The following is a 19365-nucleotide window of genomic DNA, read 5'->3' on the forward strand; positions in this document are numbered from 1 at the left end:
CTGTTCATCAATCACAGTTTCTGACTTATCACTCTGTTTCATCACAAATTCTCTATCCTGATCTACAATCACATCATCATACTGCTTAATAAATTCAGGCTTATCATCAAACACATTTTTGAACTGTTTGAGATAATCACTTCTGCTCTCTTTATCAACCTTCAAAGGATAACTGTCACAAAAAGGTGGTGGTACCTTCTTGTACTTCTCTTCCTCTGTCATTTTGTCAAGATGACCAATAATGTATTCTGTAGAGACAAGGTTTTTCAAAAACTCCATTTCAATCAACAACTCTGCACTCTTGAGTTTTTCATCAGCAAACATCTTCTTTAGTCCTTCTATCTCAATTCTCATTCTGGATTGAGCTTGATGTGATACCATAAAATCATCCTCCAATCCCTTGATTTGACTTTCATATGTAGCCTCACTATCCGCATACACATTCAGAAAGACATCCTTCCTTCCATATTCAGTTTTCCATTTTCCAACCTCCTGATTTAATTCATTAATTTTAGCAAGAAGATCAGAAATAGAAGTATCAGAATGTACCTGAGTGTTGGAAGATTCAGCCTTGTCATTTATTTTGGCCATAAATACAACATTTGCCCTTTCCATCTCAGCAGCATGACTCCAGTCAAACTCTCCATCCTGAGCCACCCTTGTAACAGCTACATTTCCTTGATCCCTTTGCTGGTTCACACCATTTTGAGATGGTCTGTTTTGATTTGTGTGAACCTGCATTTGATTATTTCTCTGAAGAGGTTGAAGTGTTTGTCGCTGGGTTCTATTCTGATTTTGATAGGGATTTTGGTTGGGCATTTGATTTCTTTGCTGCTGCAAGTTCTGATTCTGGTTTTGATAGAATTGGTTCTGGTTAACTTGATTGCCAGACTGCCTTGGCATGTTGCATTCCCTTGCAAAGTGTCCCGGTTGTTGACAGTTATAACAGATGGCTTTGGATTTGTCAAATCCAATCCTTTCATTGGGTCCATTGAAACTGGTTCTGCCAGTTCTGTTATACAACCTTTTGCTTCTTACAGCTAACATAGCCGCTTGCCATTTGATGTCCATATCTTCTAAATCATCAGCATCTATCTGTTCTAAGTCTTCTTGCACGATGCTTGTGTTTATCAGATTCTTGGCCACAAAGGCGTGGTAAGACTCAGTGAACATTGAGAATAATGCCTGGTAATCTGTTTCTTGAGTTGGATTGTGTTGTGCAAAAGTAGACTGCCCATTTCCAGTAGATTGATTATCATCTTCCATCAGCTGCACATTGAATCTTGACTGACTGTTACAAGATGAGTTTGCTTCTGATGGTTCCTCAATGATAGGCTGTTGATTCTTTATCGAGAGATTGCCCATTGGTTCCACAAGAGCATTGTTCATTTGAAAGCTTGGCTTGTCCTCTCGAATCATATGATTCTCAATCATTTCATGCTCAGCAGCCTTAAAAAAGGCAATCACATCATCCAGTTTGAAGCTAGGAAAACTGGCCTTTTCCTTTATAAACTTGCTTGCAGTGTACCATTCTCCAGATAGAGATGACAGAAGCTTCTTGTTAAGCTCAAAATCAGAAATCTGCAAATCAGTGGTTCTAATTTCATTCACAATGGTCATGAACCTTTGTAACACTAACTTCAACCTTTCTCCTTCTTTAAACTTAAATATGTCCAACTGTTGCTTCGGTCGGTCTTTCTTTATATCTCTCAACTCAGTGCTTCCTTCAAACATTTCAATCACTGCATCATACATACCATTTGCGTTTTTATGATGATTTACAGTGTTTAAAATTTCCCATGAGAGCCCCAACTTCAGCATTGACAGTGCTTTATCATCCCTCTTTTTCATTCTCAAATCAACCGCAGCGTTGTTGTTTGGAGCTACTGAAGGAATATAGTTCCCTTCAGTGATAGCCATCCAAAGTTCTGGATCGTTGTAGTTCACTGCAGCTTCAAATAGCACCTTCCATTTTATGAAATTCTCTTGTCCAAGCAACCTTGGAATCTTGTTGGTTGACACTTCCTGGTCTTCCATTTCACCAAATCTGAGTTTTTTTTTCAGTAGCAGAGCACAGTGAATCTTCAAGCTTCTTCACAAACCCTCAGTCCCGTGATCTTCAGTGAGCTTACTCAAGCTCTGATACCACTTGTCAGGACCGTCTGTCGGGTTAAACTTTAGAAAAGGTTTGACAAGAACACATCAACTCAAATACTCAAAGACCGATTGAATATCCCTGCGGAATCAGGATATCCAATGATTGAGAGTGAAGGATTGTGAACAGATATCAAACACAAAACAGTAAATGATAATCAGTAAAAGCTATTTCAAAGACAAAGATTCACTATATTTAAGGATATATCAGTGGTACAGTGAATGGAATGTCTAGGGTTTTGTGTGACTGCGACGGCTCTCGAAATCCGTACCTAGAAATCCGTGTCTCCCAAAAACCGTCCCCTAAAGATAACCTAGGACGTCTATTTATAGACCTTGACTTTCCTTTTCAGACGTCCTAGTCATTACATAATGAAAGATAAATCTAATACAAGTGTTACAGTCCTCGAGCAAGGTACATACCTTGCTCGAGCAAACTTCCTATACTAGGTGTGCTCGGTGAGTATCCTCAAGCAGACTTTACTTGGAATATATTCTCTTTCGAAGAATACATATTCCCTTTGAGTAAGCTTCATTCCTCTTGACTTGTTCAAACTTTGCACGAATAAGTCAATCGAGCAAGCTCATTCTTCTTGATGTCTTCAACTTTTCTTATTCAGCAATCTTTAGCATGCTCGGATGTAAATCTTGCTCGGTAACTGAACTGTGCTGGAAGTCTTTGCTTTGATTCACGTGACATCCTCTTATTGCATCCATGCTCGTCCCCATGTGCTCGATCATCCTATGCTCGTAACACTTGGCTGGAACTTGTATGATCAAGCTGTTTGCTCGATTGGCAATCCATGCTCGATAGAAGAATACTCTTGCTCGTTCAAGTGTAGCTTGCTCGAAGCCTTTAACACTTAGAAGAATCAACCATTTAAGGTTCAGAACCTTGCTCAAAGTAGTAAAAACCATGCTCGATCGTCTGTGCTTGCTCGAATTCCATACTTAGCCGTTTCTGAGGAGGTTGAGAAGATTCCAATATTCCTTATCAAAAATCCAACCCAACATCGAATCACTTTACAAACTGAAAGTGAGACGAATTCGTAGTGATAATGGTACAAAATTCAAGAACAATGTATTGGATTTCTTCTGTATTCAGAAAGGTATTCATCATGAATTCAGTGCGCCTTATGTTCCTCAACAAAACGGTGTATCTGAAAGAAAGATGCTTGCTGGTTCTAAGCTTCCAGTTCAATTCTAGAATGAAGCTGTGAATACAGCATGCTACACGCTGAATCGCGTACTAACAGTAAAGAAGTTCAAGAAGACAAGTTACGAACTTCTGAATAATCGTAAACCAAATCTAAAGTATTTGGAACCATTTGGGTGTCCTTGTACGATTTTGAAGAGAGATGCCAGTAAATTTGAAGAAAAGGCATTTGAGGGTTATTTCTTGGGATACAATTCTCCGAAGAAGCGAATCTTCAATGTCTCTTCGGGTTGTGTGGAAGAGTGGTACCATGTTGATTGTCAAAGCTATACCACTCCACCTATAGGCAAGGGTCCCGATTGGATGTTTGATTATGACGGTTTATTTAATTCGTTTACGTCAACCGTTGAAGACATATCTGAAGATTTTATTCGATCTTATTTGGAAGAACAATGTCTTCCAATTCCTAGTTCTTCGTATGTTGATGTGAATGACTCTCCTAACGTATCAGAGACATCGAACGATGTTTCTGAGTCCTCCGATGAAGCTGATATTGTTGATTCATCGTCAAGTCCATTAGATGAAGCGACAGACACAAATGAGCCTATTCTAATTGATGATGACTCACCAACTGTCTCTTTAGACACGGCAGATGAAAATATCACTAATCTGGGTGATAATATATCTGTACCTACTAATCCTTCATTAAGGATTCATTCTAATCATCCGCAGGAACATATAATTGGTGATGTGCACGACGGGGTTCGTACAAGACACCAATTAGCTAATGTATGTGATGAACAAGTTGAGTGTAACTTATCTCCTACTGAGGATTCGATAATGTGTGCTTATGCAGATTGGCACTCTTCGGGTATCCTTAGTATTGCACAATACACCTGCTTTCTGTCACAGATTGAACTGACAAGTGTCACGATGGCACTCAAGGAACCATCTTGGGTGGAAGCTATACAGGAGGAGCTACAACAGTTTATTCGACTGGGTGTATGGGACTTAATTGATAAACCAAACCGTGTGAAAAAGTCAATTCCGACTAAATGGGTTTTTAAGTGCAAAAAGGACAACCGCAAGGTAATCGTGAGAAATAAGGCATGATTGGTCATTCTTGGTTACAATCAACAAGAAGGTATAGATTACACTGAAGTATATGCTCCTGTGGCACGACTGGAGGCTATACGTATTTTTCTTGCCTATGCAGCCTATAAAACTTTCAAGGTTTATCAAATGGATGTGAAAACGGTGTTCTTAAACAGAGCTATTCATGAAGAAGTCTACGTGAAGCAGTCTCCCGGTTTCGAGGATCCAGACTTTCCAGGGCGTGTTTATCGATTAAACAAGGCTCTTTATGGTTTACATCATGCCCCGAGAGCCTGGTATAGCACGTTGGCTGACCATCTGATTGAAAGTGGATTCACTAGGGGAACTGTGGATTGTACTTTATTTTATAAGAACGTGGGTGATGATCTGCTCCTCGTCCAAATCTACGTGGATGACATAATTTTTGGTTCGACAAACGACAGCCTGTGCAAAGATTTCGAGAAGACGATGCAAACCAAATTCAAGATGAGCTCAATGGGAGAGATGAACTTTTTCTTAGGATTGCAAGTTCACCAGTCTGATTTCGGGATCTTTATCCATCAGACCAAATACGTGAACGATGTTTTGAGCCGATTCAAGATATCCGACGGCAAAATTCCTTCGACACCTCTTCCCGTGGGTCACAATTTATCACCGGATGAATTGGAGGATACCGTAGATCCAACCCTGTATAGAGCTATGATCGGATCTCTTATGTATTTGACTGCATCTCGACCTGATATCATGTTTGTTGTTTGTTTGTGTGCCAGGTACCAATCGAGTCCCCGAGTGACTCATCTGGCGGCAGTAAAGCGTATCCTACATTATCTGAGGGGACATCCCGACATCGGGTTGTGGTACCCCAAGGACGATAAGTTTGATCTCACCGCTTTTACTTATTCGGACTATGGAGGATGCAAGATCAATTTCAAGTCTACAACAGCGAGTTGTCAGTTCTTAGGAAACCGGCTTGTTTCCTGGCTGTGTAAGAAGCAGACAACGGTCTCAACTTCTACAGCCGAAGCGGAGTATGTGGCGGCCTCGAGTTTCTGTTCACAAGTTCTCTGGATCCAGTAACACTTGCGGAATTACGCTTTGAAGTTTCTTACTACTCCAATCTTTATTGACAATTCGGCCGCTATATCTATCACCAAAAATCCGGTTCACCATTGAAAACTAAACACATTGAAATCCGTTAGCACTTTATACGTGATTGCTTTGAAAAGAAATTAATTTCGATTGATAAAATTCACATGGATTTTCAAAAGGCTGACCTTTATACCAAAGCGTTTGACAAAACACGTTTTCAATATTTGCTGGGTATAAATGGTTTTAAAAAGTTTGAAAGATATTCAAAAGCTTGGTTAAATCATTTTTTTGTTTTCATTCAATTTTTGTTGTTTTTAGGGGGAGAAAATATAAAATCCAAAAATATTGTGTTTTCAGTTTGTACAGAGAAAATTAAAAACTCCAAAAACATTCAAATATTGAAAAATCCTAAAACAATGAAAAATGCTCCTCAAAATGAGTTTAGATGTAAAAAAGGAAAATGATAGTACATTGGTCATTGGCTCCTAAGTCCAGTAAAAAGTAAGTATTAAAAGACTGTGTGCTTAATTGCATTGATGTATTGGTAGGTCTATTGACAAACAAGTATGGGCTAGTAAGTGATATAAACATAAATTGCTGAATAAAAAGGGATATTTGGTTCTATAAAAGGTCTTGATGATGATGGCAGAAATATAACAAACCGGTCATACTCAAGCCTTCTAATCAATTTGAAAACAATTTTAACAAAAAGTATCTAGTTGGTGGTTAACGCTTCAACGATGTATGGCCTTGTGGCCTTAAATCCTGTATTGATGGGATGCTTTAAGGTTTCGGATTTCATTGGGTCTTTATGCGGTTTTACATCTGGTATTCGTTTCGATGAATATTAAAAATGCTTGTAAAAGCGAACCCGCAGTGTAACTGCTTAAGTCTCTAAACTTGATCACAAAAAGTACTTTGTGTACAAAAATGAATTACAGACTTGATCAAACCACGCTGTGAGTTATACATTGTCCCCTTGCTCGCGTCTCATTACCATTAAGAAACGGACCACAGGGACACAATGTCTGTAAATCGACAGATGAAATCGTGCATACTCATCCATGGGAACGAACCTTAGGGTATTGCTTGATAACGGGGTATATCTTGTAGTGGGGATTACGGACTATGATCACTTAAAAATAATCATTTTTCCCTCAAATTGGTTCTAAGGTTTAAGTCAAGTTGAGGTGATTTGGATAAAATCAAACTACGCTTGAATCAAGATTTGAACTAATTCTATCCAATAATTATGCTTAACTGAACCAATTAACAATATCACTGAAAGTTCTGAAAAATTTGTTTGAAGATTTAAGTGGACAACAATACCAATAATCAACTTAACACCAGTCATAATAAAAACTGAAAATAAAACTGTGATGGATGGAAATTTTGGTCAATATGATTCCCTGCTCGACTCACAAAAATATGTACTGCTTTATTAGTTTAGTTTTATTGTTTTACGTTGTTTGTTATTTGAAAAATCTTTAAAAAATACAAAAAGATTTTAATTTTCTGTTTTGTTTTTCGATTTACCAAGCTGGAAAATAAATCAAAACAAAAAGAAGAGAAGTTTTTACCCTGAATTTTTAAGTTAATTGTGTTAACGTAATTTTCAATTTGTATCAATTGATTTTTAAACGTAAAAATCCGTTTAATTTAAATATTACCGATCCTTGGTTGATCGGGTATTTTTAATGTATAAAATCAAAACCCTAATTGGATTTGATTGATTATTTAATTATTTGATTAAAACCCAAATTGGATTTTAATCTTATTCGTTAATTATTGTAGGTTCCCAGCCGGATCTACACGGAATATCTCGTTCTACGTAGGTGCGGAATCCCTACGTAAGACGTTACGAGCGTAGAAGACGATATACGTTAACACGATCAAACACACGTTACAATAAACAAAGACTCGTCGTATTGCAACTGGAAACACGTGATATCAATCACTGATTACACAAACTCGTAAACTCGTACAATATTTGATTCTATCTCTTCTATCGAAGCCGTAACCTAAACACTTATAAAGCACGACAACTTCGCTTGGCATGTTCAGGCGAAGTTGTTCCTAACTTCGCTTGTTCCACAAGTTCGCCTATACAAGCGAACTTGTGAGAACTTCGCTTACATACAAAACACAAATCCAACTAACTCGATTACAGACACTATATACTGAACTACTGACATCATGCACCAACAGACTCCCCCTTGGCAGTAGCTTCATATCTTTATCTTCAAACACGTGTCTTGTAATCTTGAACAATCTTGGATCTTTCGTCTTCAAGCATGAACTCCTTCTGGTACACATACCGAAACAACTCTTTGATATTTCTTCTCTTCGTCTTTCCAAGCAGGAATATAAAATATCTTCTTCTCATTCAGCACCTGCAGATCAGCTTGAGACAAGTTCACTAGATTCATTAGATCATATACTCTCAGCAGCTCTTGTTCATCTTCGTCCTCCATTACTGCTTCAGCTGTTTCACAATCTACATACCACCACTTCAGATCTTTCAGCACATCCTTGGGCATTTGTTTCATCGGCACTTCTTTTAAACACCGGATCGGCTTATACTTCATAATCATCCAAGGCTTGCCATCTGCTCTCATCCCTCTACCTTTATCTTCAATAAGTTTTCCTTTCTGTGGTTTCAACAGCTCGAACTTTTTCTCCTTTATACTTTCCTTCCAAACAATCTTTCCAATGACCCTAGCCATGTTATCATCACTCCTGTTTATCAACCCCAACCTGGCTAAGTCCTTCACTTCACATTCAGGCAATGTATTCAACGATCTCAACAGCGTCTTGAAATACTGAACCCCATAATACCTTTTAGTCACAAAGAGCCTCAACTGCTCATCATATAACCAGCATATAATCCCCTTTCTCGATTCAGCATAACCTCTAATGTTGTAACTTTTCTTGAACATAGTAGGGACCGCCGGTTTCTTCGTTTTTACAAACCACTGAGCATAGCCTTCTTTCCATCTTGGCTGCTCTTCCCATTCCGTCTCATCACTTCCCATATCTTTACTCATATCTGCCTTATCAACATCCGGAATCTCATGCTCAATATTCTCCTCTACAATCTCTCCCTCTTCAATCTCACTATCAATAACAATCTCAGCACCAATCTTCTCTATCTCTTCAACTGGTAATACATCATCATCACCTATAAACTCATCATCCATCTCCTCAACATCCACGACCACCACCTCATCACCTGTACCGCCCGCTGCACTTGTTGACTCCCCCTGAGATGTGGAAGTCCCAAGAGCTTGTTCAGTTCTTGGCAACTCTCCACCTGCACCTTTCGATGCATTGGGATCATCGTCTCGATCATTTCGCTTCTTAGTCCTCAGCTCATCGCCCTTACAGCTCGTCTCCCCCTGAGATGCCAAGAACTCCTTCAAAGCATCAACGATTTTGCCATGTTCTATCAGCAGGGACGACTATATCTGATTCTCTGCAACGAGGCGCTGAATAGCATGGGTCTGGATAAGATTCACCCTTGATTGTTCTGCCACGACCCGTTCAAGTGCTGCAAATCACGGATTAGAACTGGAAAAATGAACACAGATGAATCGAGATATAAGTTCGCTTAGGGTTTCAGAAGATAAGTTCGCCGGTTTATGAAAATAACGGACAGTTTGACCTTAAAACTTCTTTATATAGGGTCAGAGTTATACCGGCGAAGTTATGGATAACTTCGCCTATTGCAGGCGAAGTTATGCACAAGTTCGCCGATATTAAACTTTACAAAACAAACTCCTATAATTTGAACAATTTGCAATTAAGTTTTAAAACATCCTTTAAAAAGTTAAATGATACGATCAAGGCCAAGTAACCAGGTATAAAATCATACAACTACATAAGTAAAAAAGAATTTTAACAATAAAGTACACGGGATCAAATTTCAGTCTCAACAGGGACCACTATGTTTTAGAAAAGATCCGAACAGGAATCATACTAATTAAGTGACTGTCACACATATCCGTGTTCAACTGTATTATGACATAAAGAAACAGGTTGTAAGCAGGTAAATAACTTAAAATGGTTTTCATCGCTTCTGTGATACGGGTTAGGTTCAATTAAGCTCAAAACTTAAATGGGCAACAACTCAGAGATTATGATGCCTCCTATCTATTCTCAAAGCGTATTTGGCTTTCCCCAAGTCACCCCGAGTTGACCTCGACCCGTAGTGTCTGATTAAATAGTAAGTACTCTTCGATCTTTAGACTCTTCATCCCGTTCTCTTTCTTACATCTTGATTGAGAAGTATGAACATTATGAACTCTAGAATGTCTCAATAACACACCCTTTTTTTTTAAGTTTTTACACAACTTCAGAGTAGTAAACAACTGCAAGTCCCGAATCTGGATCACTGCAGTTTCTTGACACGCTATCTTCACGGGAATCAGAACACTCACGGGCTCGTGTATGACTGGGTAATCGCTTTTCTGCCTATCATTCGGAAAGATATATATTGAGACATACACAACTCTTAAGGAGTTTCCACGTAAAATCGAGTAGATTTTGTTAGTATCACTTCTACTTTTACGCACCATAAGAAGCTACCATGACATACAATGACTGTTCTAAAGTCTTTTAGGCCTAATAACTTCACTAGTTAAGCACACAGAATCAGTATATCTATCACTTTCCAAGGTTGGATCAATTTTCTGTTAAACATAGTAAAGGAACTTCTTATGAAGTAGTAGACTTGAAAAATAATTTCATCTCCCTAAAAAAAAAATTTTAAGTTCTATCGCCCCGATCAAATTGAAGTTTTCAGGTAAACGGCTATCCTGAAGATCCAATGGATCAGCTGGACCGACCACATACAAGTATGTGTCCTTCTAACTAAGTATGATCGACTAATTTTCAGCGAAAGAATAAAAACACATCATAAACCGCCCAGGTCACTTTCAGTCATCTGGTTAATGGCTATCCTCATAGTCTACACGTAGAAACGAGGACCAAACATATCCGAAGATATGTCCTTCAAACTGAGGCAACCGACATAATTCTAAGCGATAGTGATGTTTTTTTTTTTTTTTAAACAAAAACACAAAACACGGTTACTCGGGATTGATCATCCCATTTAGCTCAACAAGGTTTTGAAAACGATTTTTGTCAAACGCTTTAGTAAACAAGTCAGCGAAATTATCTAATGTATCAACTTTTTCGAGCATAATCAGTTTCTTCTCAGCACAATCCCGTATAAAATGATGACGGATGTCAATATGTTTAGTTTTGCTATGCTTTACGGGATTGTTAGTTACTGAGATAGCAGCAGTGTTATCAATGCAAATAGGAGTATGAGTGAAATTCAGACCATAATCGCGCAATTGTTGTTGAATCCAAAGAACCTGGGAGCAGCTGTTCGATGCTGCCATGTATTCTGCTTCACAGGTTGAAATGGCGACTGAGGTCTGCTTCTTGCACTGCCATGACACTAATCTGCCTCCAAGAAACTGACATCCACCGGTTGTTAACTTCCGATTCTGATTGCACCCTCCATAATCAGAATCCGTGTAGGCGACCAACTCCAAGTCTCCTCCTTTCGTGTACCACAACCCCAGCTTAGGTTTGCCTTTGAGATAGCGCAATATCCTCTTCGCACCCTTCAAATGAGATTCCTTTGGGTTTGCCTGAAAGCGTGCACAAAGACAAACTGCAAACATAATATCAGGTCTAGAAGCAGTTAAGTACATTAAAGAACCTATTATTGCCCGATATTGGGTTGGGTCCACGTCTGCATCACTGTCTGAATCAGCACCCAATTTATGGTTGACGCAGACTGGAGTATCAAATGGAGTGTTGTCCTCCATCTTGAAGCGTTTGAGAACATCATGGACATACTTAGTCTGATGAATGAACATCCCATCTTTCTTCTGATCAACCTGCAGTCCTAAAAAGAAAGTTAGTTCACCCATAGCACTCATTTCAAACCTCTTTTTCATGACGGCCTCAAACTCCTGACACATGGCGACTTTTGATGCAGCAAAGATGATGTCGTCCACGTAGACTTGCACCAGAAGAAAGTCGCTCCATTTTCTCTTAAAGAACAGTGTGCTATCAATCTTTCCCCTTTCAAACTCATTCTCAAGCAAGTAATCGGATAGTGTTGAGTACCAGGCACGAGGGGCCTGATGTAGCCCATACAGTGCTTTACTTAGCTTGTATACGTGATCAGGAAAGTCTGGGTCAGGAAAACCCGGAGGTTGCTCAACGTACACAACCTCATCGACTTTACCGTTAAGGAACGCACTCTTCACGTCTAACTGAAATACCTTCATCTCCTTGTGTGCAGCAAATGCCAAAAACAATCGAATGGCTTCCAATCTCGCCACATAAGCAAACACCTCATTGTAGTCAATCCCCTCTTGCTGATTAAAACCTTTTACAACCAGTCTCGCCTTGTTCCTGATAATAATCCCTTTCTCATCTCTCTTGCATTTAAAAACCCATTTGGTGCCAATCGCATGCACATTCTTCAGTTTTGCAACCAAGTTCCATACCTCCATCTTTTTGAACTGGGCTAACTCTTCTTGCATGGCTTCGACCCACGAGCTGTCCTTGAGAGCCATTTGATAGTTCTTTGGTTCAATCTGGCTGATGAAGCAGGTGTACAAGCATTCGTTAATTATGCCCGTATCTTTAATGCTTGTGTAAACACAGGTGTGCTCATTCAAGCTTTGTCTTGTTTGTACACCGTCGGACAGATCACCTATCACATTCTCCAAAGGGTGATTTTTGTGAACTCTCGTAGTCGGAACCGAAACGACTTGCAGATTGTCTTCCAGGTTCGAAGGTAGCTCATCAATGGGTGATTGTTGTTGAGAGTGAAACGGATTGAAGAATTCCTCTTCTGTAGAGGCAGCAGGGGTATCGACAGTATTTGACGAGGAAGGCTGACATTCATCGTACAGCGGTCTTTGCACAACATTGTCTTCCTCATCGTAAAGTATCTTCGTAGCTATTCTTTCATCAACTTCTGCACAATCCAAGTAAGGTATGTTAAAAGATTTAAAAAGCCTATCATAGTCGAAAACCCCAGCGGGTCCCGTGCTTGGTTTTGGTGATTTGTAACTTGTGATATCAGTGTTACACACCACCTCAACCTTGCTGGTCGATGTATTAAAGACTCGTCTGTTGGGAGTCCCAACAACATATCCGACTAAAATACCTTCGTCGGCTATTTCACCAAATTTAGAATTTGTCTTTAATATCGAACACGGGGACCCGAATGGTTCGAGACCACTCAAGTTGGGCTTTCTCCCATGCATAAGTTCATAACATGTTTTATTCAATCTTTTAACAGTTAACACTCTATTAAGGATATAACAGGCTGTTGCAACAGCTTCAGCCCAGAACACCACAGGAAGTTTCGAATCAGCCAGCATGGTTCTGGCTCCTTCAATTAACGTTCTGTTCTTCTTCTCAGCCACCCCATTTTGTTGCGGAGTATACGGAGCGCTGTACTGGTGTTCTATCCCTTTCTGTAAGCAGAAGATCTCCATCTGATAGTTTTTGAACTCAGTCCCATTGTCACTCCTGATGTATTTAACTCTTTTCCCCATAATATTCTCAACTTTGGTAATCAAATTTATTACCATCTGAACCGTTTCATCCTTTGACTTCAGGAAATATACCCAAGAGTATCGAGAGAAATCATCAGTGATCACCAAGCAGTATGATGTTCCACCTAGGCTTTTTACATTCACGGGACCGAAGAGATCCATGTGAAGTATGTCTAGGGTACTGACTATTGAATTAACCTTCTTGGTGTGATGGGATTTCTTGTGTTGCTTTCCCTTTTTGCACGATAAGCATTGGTCTTCAAAGTTGAAATTCTTCAAGGGAACACCCAGCACCAGCCCATTCTTGACAATGTAGTTCATTTTCCGAAGATGAATATGCCCCATTCTTCTATGCCATAATTCGGACTCTGATTCAGTTGCTTTTGACAGAAGACATGATTCTTCTGTTGCCATCTCAGTCGACCTCATGTCCATAATATACGTATTCTTTTCTCTTGGAACCTTCATAACTATCCAATCCTCTGGTATCTTGAAACCAGGATACAGCACGATCGCTTCATTCTTGGTAAAGTGCACGGTGTAATCTTTGTCACAGATCTGCGATACACTCAACAGATTATGCTTCAGTTCTTCAACGAAATTCACTTTCTCTAAAGTCATTTTTCCATTAGTCACCGTCCCAATTCCAGTAATCCTTCCACCGCTCTCTCCAGCAAAACTCACTCTTCCTCCCTGAACAGGTTTCCATTCGTGTAACAAATTCTTGTTACCCGTCATGTGCCGGGAACAGCCGCTATCCACAACCCATAGATTGTTTGCAGCCCTGTTCAACTGTTCCTGCACGATTAAAGTAGAGGATTAAAATCTGGGGACCCAAGACCTATTGGTCTTGGGTCGATACATCCCGTACTTTGGCTGTCCAAAGTTAGTATTAGAATGATTTCTGTAAGTCCTAAAAGGATACCTTCTTGTAGATTGACTATGAGGTCATCCAAACCTTCATGAATTAAATGAATTATTACTTATGGTTTGGTTGTTAGCAGTGAAAAACTGAGATCGATTTCTTTGAAAACTTGGATTAGTCCAATTTCTGAACTTTGGTGAGTTTTCATTTTTACCATTATTGTACTCACTGTTAGTTCTGTTCTCAGTTTTTGAAGGTCTCATACCTCTGAATCTCTGCTTCAGAGGGCAATCAGCAATTAGGTGTCCTAATTGATTACATCTGAAACAACTCCTGTGTTCAACTTTCTTTTCAATAGTTGTTTTAGATGTTGAGGCTGCATTACTGCCCGTTTGTCTCACATATGGTGGGACATACGGGTTTAGTGGAGAATTCTTTCATTTGATATATGTTCCTCTCCATGTTTTGGTAATACTGCCTCTTCTTTTGTCTCACTCGACTCGGATGACTTGTCCGAGTTTGATGAGACAGGACTAGGAACAGAAATCTTAACACTCGAAACAGGCTTACTTGTTTCGCCTTTACTAACTTCTGGTTCTTTAATAGTAACCTTAACCGGAACTGTCTGACCAAAATCAACATCAACAGATTTCTGATTACTAGGATCATAAGTATAGTTATGATCGTAAGGTGGTGGAACTTCATGATATCCAATTCCTCCCCTTTTAACTGGGGAACCTTGATCACTAACGAGGTGATCAAGTATAGCGGAGGAATTTCTAAATTGCTCAAGCTTTCTGTTAAGTTCCACCACTTTCACCTGGTGATCAGCTATCTGTTTATCCCTTTCAGCTATTAGTTTGGTTTTCTCTTCTAACACTTCATAGCTAAGATCAATCACTTGAATTTTTTCAGCTAGATTTGCTTTAAGACTTCTAATATCTTTCTCACTAGCTTTTATTTTTACCTTATAACTGTTTTCTCTAGCTTTAGTGAAATGATGATCTTCTTTTAATGTTTAAAATTGAGCATCCAAACTAACAAACTGATCAGTTATAGTTGTCAATTGTTCAGACAGATTTTCACATTTCGTACAAGGGAGTTTGGTACTTACCTCGGTGAGCTGGTCTGCCACTTCTGCCATGTAAGCTTCATTTTCTCCAGTTACTTTCTCACTTCCTGCAGTTTCGATGTTCGCTAAATTGGCCTGTTCGAACACTTCCTCAACATGCAGATTCCAGTTGTACTCCCCGTTTTGTCTGGATATCATGGCTCTATTCTCATTACCACCCCCACTCTGTTGTGTAGACCTGTTCTGACTACGTTCAACTCGTTCATTTGTGCACTCCTTAGCAAAGTGTCCATTTTGTTGACAGTTATAACATCGCACCTTTGACTTGTCAAAACCTGGTCTTTCACCAACAAACTTTCTACATGTCTTCTTCATAAACCTCTTAACTCTTCTCACAATCATCGCCATCTGCCACTGCAGATCCATCTCTTCCAGATCATCAGCATCGATCTGATCATAGTCTTCGTCCAAAGTTGCAGGATCAACAATCTTACCCTTAATGTAATTTTCATATGAAGCAATGAAAGATGCATAGAGAGCAAACTGTTGTTCAGCAGATTTAACACTCATGGGCATCTTTGAGTAGTTGTTGTTCGAAAAACTTGGGGAAAAACTACTCTTGGTTGCTTGAGGTTTAGAAGCATTTGATCCACCAGCTACAAAACACACATCACCATTCATGTTGAGAGATACATGACCTTCATGTGTTGAGTTAGCGCCCGAGTCTCCCTTTGAGTAGTAAGCAGATGATTCAGACTTCGAACTTGAACTTGAGTTAACTTTTGCACCATACATTCCTGGATCCTGAACCTGATCAGTTGGTGTCTCTTTTCGAACCATGTTAAGTTCAAAAGTTCGTAGTTTGTTGACTGCTGTTTCCAAGTCATAGTCGGCAAACTCTTTGTCTTCTCTCATCAAGACAGTGTACATCTCCCATTTCGGTGGGAGAGCATCAAGAAGCTTTTCCACGATCTCATCTTCTTTGTAAGCAATGGAATAATTGCTTAGTTCTGTCATCAGATGATAATATCTAGTGATGATATCATCAAGTGATTCATTCTTCAAGTACTTGAACACCGAGAATTGGGTTTTAAGTAGTTTAATCTTTGATGCACGAATCCCCACATTACCCTCAAATCGGCTTTCAAGCGCTTCCCAAAGTTCTCTAGCACTTTTATACTTCCTGAAGGTGTGAAGAATCTCTTATGGAAGAGCCATAGTTATCGCTGCATGAGCTTTGCTTTCAGCCTCATACATTTTCTTTTCTTCTTCTTCCATCTTATTGTATTTCTTTATCTGTTCACGACCCTCATACAAGGCAGTTGGTGGAATGTAACCATCTTGAATGCACATCCACATCTTAGCATCTTGGTATTTAACATACTGTTCAAACCGATCCTTCCAAGCCAAGAAATCGGTACCCTTAAGCATCTTCGGTGCCTTAGTAGCTGAACCCGCTTCCACTTCCATCTTCACCAGTTCCGTAATATTTATTGAAGTCATCTTTCACGACACACAAAGAAACTCGAAAAATAAAAATTTTATTCTTAACAGTACTGTAGGCGAAGTTGTGGATAACTTCGCTTAAGTCTTAACTTCGCTGATTCTTAACTTCGCTCCCCTTTTTAAATTCGCCTGATTCGGCGAAGTTGTAGATAACTTCGCTTGAGATAAGTGAACTTGTGAAGTAGGCGAAGTTCTGGATAACTTCGCTTGAGATAAGCGAACTTGAGAGGTAGGCGAAGTTGTGGATAACTTCGCTTAACCTTATATCTTCGCCTAAACCCTACAAACAGTGACGGCAACTTCGCCTGATGAACACGATGATTTTGCAGGTTTGATTTCTGGATTTTGCGAGGTATACGAAGGTGTTATGGGTTGTTTATGATGGTGGGAGGTGAGTAGGACACAAAAACTCGGCAAACTCGTCCCGCGAATAGTCAAACGGAACGATTTCTACACCCGCGTGATAATCCCGAACCACACAATCACGAGCAAATGCTCTGATACCAATTGTAGGTTCCCAGCCGGATCTACACGGAATATCTCGTTCTACGTAGGTGCGGAATCCCTACGTAAGACGTTACGAGCGTAGCAGACGATATACGTTAACACGATCAAACACACGTTACAATAAACAAAGACTCGTTGTATTGCAACTGGAAACACGTGATATCAATCACTGATTACACAAACTCGTAAACTCGTACAATATTTGATTCTATCTCTTCTATCGAAGCCGTAACCTAAACACTTATAAAGCACGACAACTTCGCTTGGCATGTTCAGGCGAAGTTGTTCCTAACTTCGCTTGTTCCACAAGTTCGCCTATACAAGCGAACTTGTGAGAACTTCGCTTACATACAAAACACAAATCCAACTAACTCGATTACAGACACTATATACTGAACTACTGACATCATGCACCAACAATTATCTAAACAATTAACGAATGGAATGATTTTAATGTATCATTCGTTAATATTTTAACTAATGACTCTAATATTCGTTATAAAGTTGATGAATAAGAGAGTTATTGTAATATTCGTTAAAGGTTAACGAATGGATACCTTATTCGTTTAAAATCTTGACGAATCAGGTTTTTAAGTTAACGAATGAGGCCATTCGTTAGTTCAAATTTGAACGAATAACCTTGGAAAGTGAGAAATTATTGGGTTTATAATCCCAATGTTAGACGAATGACTCTTCATTCGCCTACCTCACTGTTTCATTTCCATCCTAAACGAAACTCTGTCCAATTTTCGTTAGAATCTCATATCTGCGTTTCAGATAGATTGAATGATATATTTGTTTTCTACAGGTAATTACGAGATCAAAGATATCAGAATGATGATATTTTATCGGGATTTTAGGGGATAATTGATTGTTTTGATAATTGGTTATCAAACAAACAGTTAACAATTTAAAACTCATATTTAGATGAAAATTAGGACCGATAATCAACTATTAAGTATATTAACCTAATTTCCGATAGTGGTTGTTATGGTTAATCACTGAATGTAATAGAAGATTAATCGTTTCTGTAAGATTCATCATCGTCATTGACTTTGATTAGTCAAAATTAAATGGAAAATTGACTCTGGTTACTCAAATTGATTATTTAAGTCAGATTCATTATTGTCATAACGAATGAAGTCAGATTCGTTATCAGTATACCGAATGATAGTCAGATTCGTTAAGTTATTAACGAATAACTATCTGATTCGCTAATGTAACGAATGGATAGTTAAATCTTTATAACGAATCAGAGTGGCTTCGTTAAAACAAATGGATGTGTTTCGTTATGATAACGAATGAATTAACGTATAAGTTTGATTCGTTACTTGCAACGAATGTAAACATTTACTTGTAACTATTATAACGAATGAGATTATCATTCATTAAGCAGATTAAATATTATATTAATATTTGTGTTTGTGTAAACAGTAATGGCAGACAAGAATGTTTAGAATCCAGTTCCCGAGCTAAATCCTGATAATCTAGAACAGCCTCAAGCTCAAGCCGAACCCAAACAAGCTGCAGTGATGTTATCTTGGAACAAAAGTCATAACATCTGTGCTTATTTACAGCCGAATTTTGAAGATACACCAAGCTTTGGTGGCATGATCAATTTCTTGACTCGCTCCATGATATTCAAAGTTATCTCAACTCGTACCGTTGTTTATCAGAGTATTGGTCGATCATTCTGGAATACTGCTAGATTCAACGAGGCAGAAAATCAAATAGAGGCAGTAATTCAGAATAAGCGGGTTGTGATTGATACTAGTGTCATTCGAGATTCGTTAGGGTTTCGTGATACGATCGACGACAGGTGTGAGTTTAATAGAGAATTGATTCGAGGGTTGTTTGGACGAGTTAAGTATAATGGGGATTTGGGCAGGTCTATGTATAAACAAAGCAAACTTGTGTGAACAATACAAGTACTTGCTTCACATGTTGATTCATTGTCTCGGTGGACGTAAGGGTGGATTCGATGAATGCCGAGTAATGCTCCAATCAGCTTTTGTTGCCCTCGTTTTGAATAAACCATTCAACTTCTCGGAATTGGTTTATTATCATCTGAAGGAAAAGATCACGAGCCGTCATAAGTTTTTAATGTATCCCAGATTTCTGCAAATATGATAATCAATGATCTGGTGCCTTATTTGATTAAAGATCAAAGCGATGTGATGAAGCTTGAACATATGAATGAAGAAATAATGAGACGTTTACGCTCATACCATGGTCAAAGTCTTCAAGATAGACCGAAGTTTAAGTGATTGATCGGTCATCTCGCTAACATTGATTATGTGGCACCACCTAATGATCGTTGGGCTCA

This window comes from Bidens hawaiensis, unplaced genomic scaffold, assembly GCF_021521415.1.
Source record: "Bidens hawaiensis isolate Kalapana, Puna unplaced genomic scaffold, B.hawaiensis_p1.1 tig00002438_1, whole genome shotgun sequence".
Lineage (NCBI taxonomy): Eukaryota > Viridiplantae > Streptophyta > Magnoliopsida > Asterales > Asteraceae > Bidens > Bidens hawaiensis.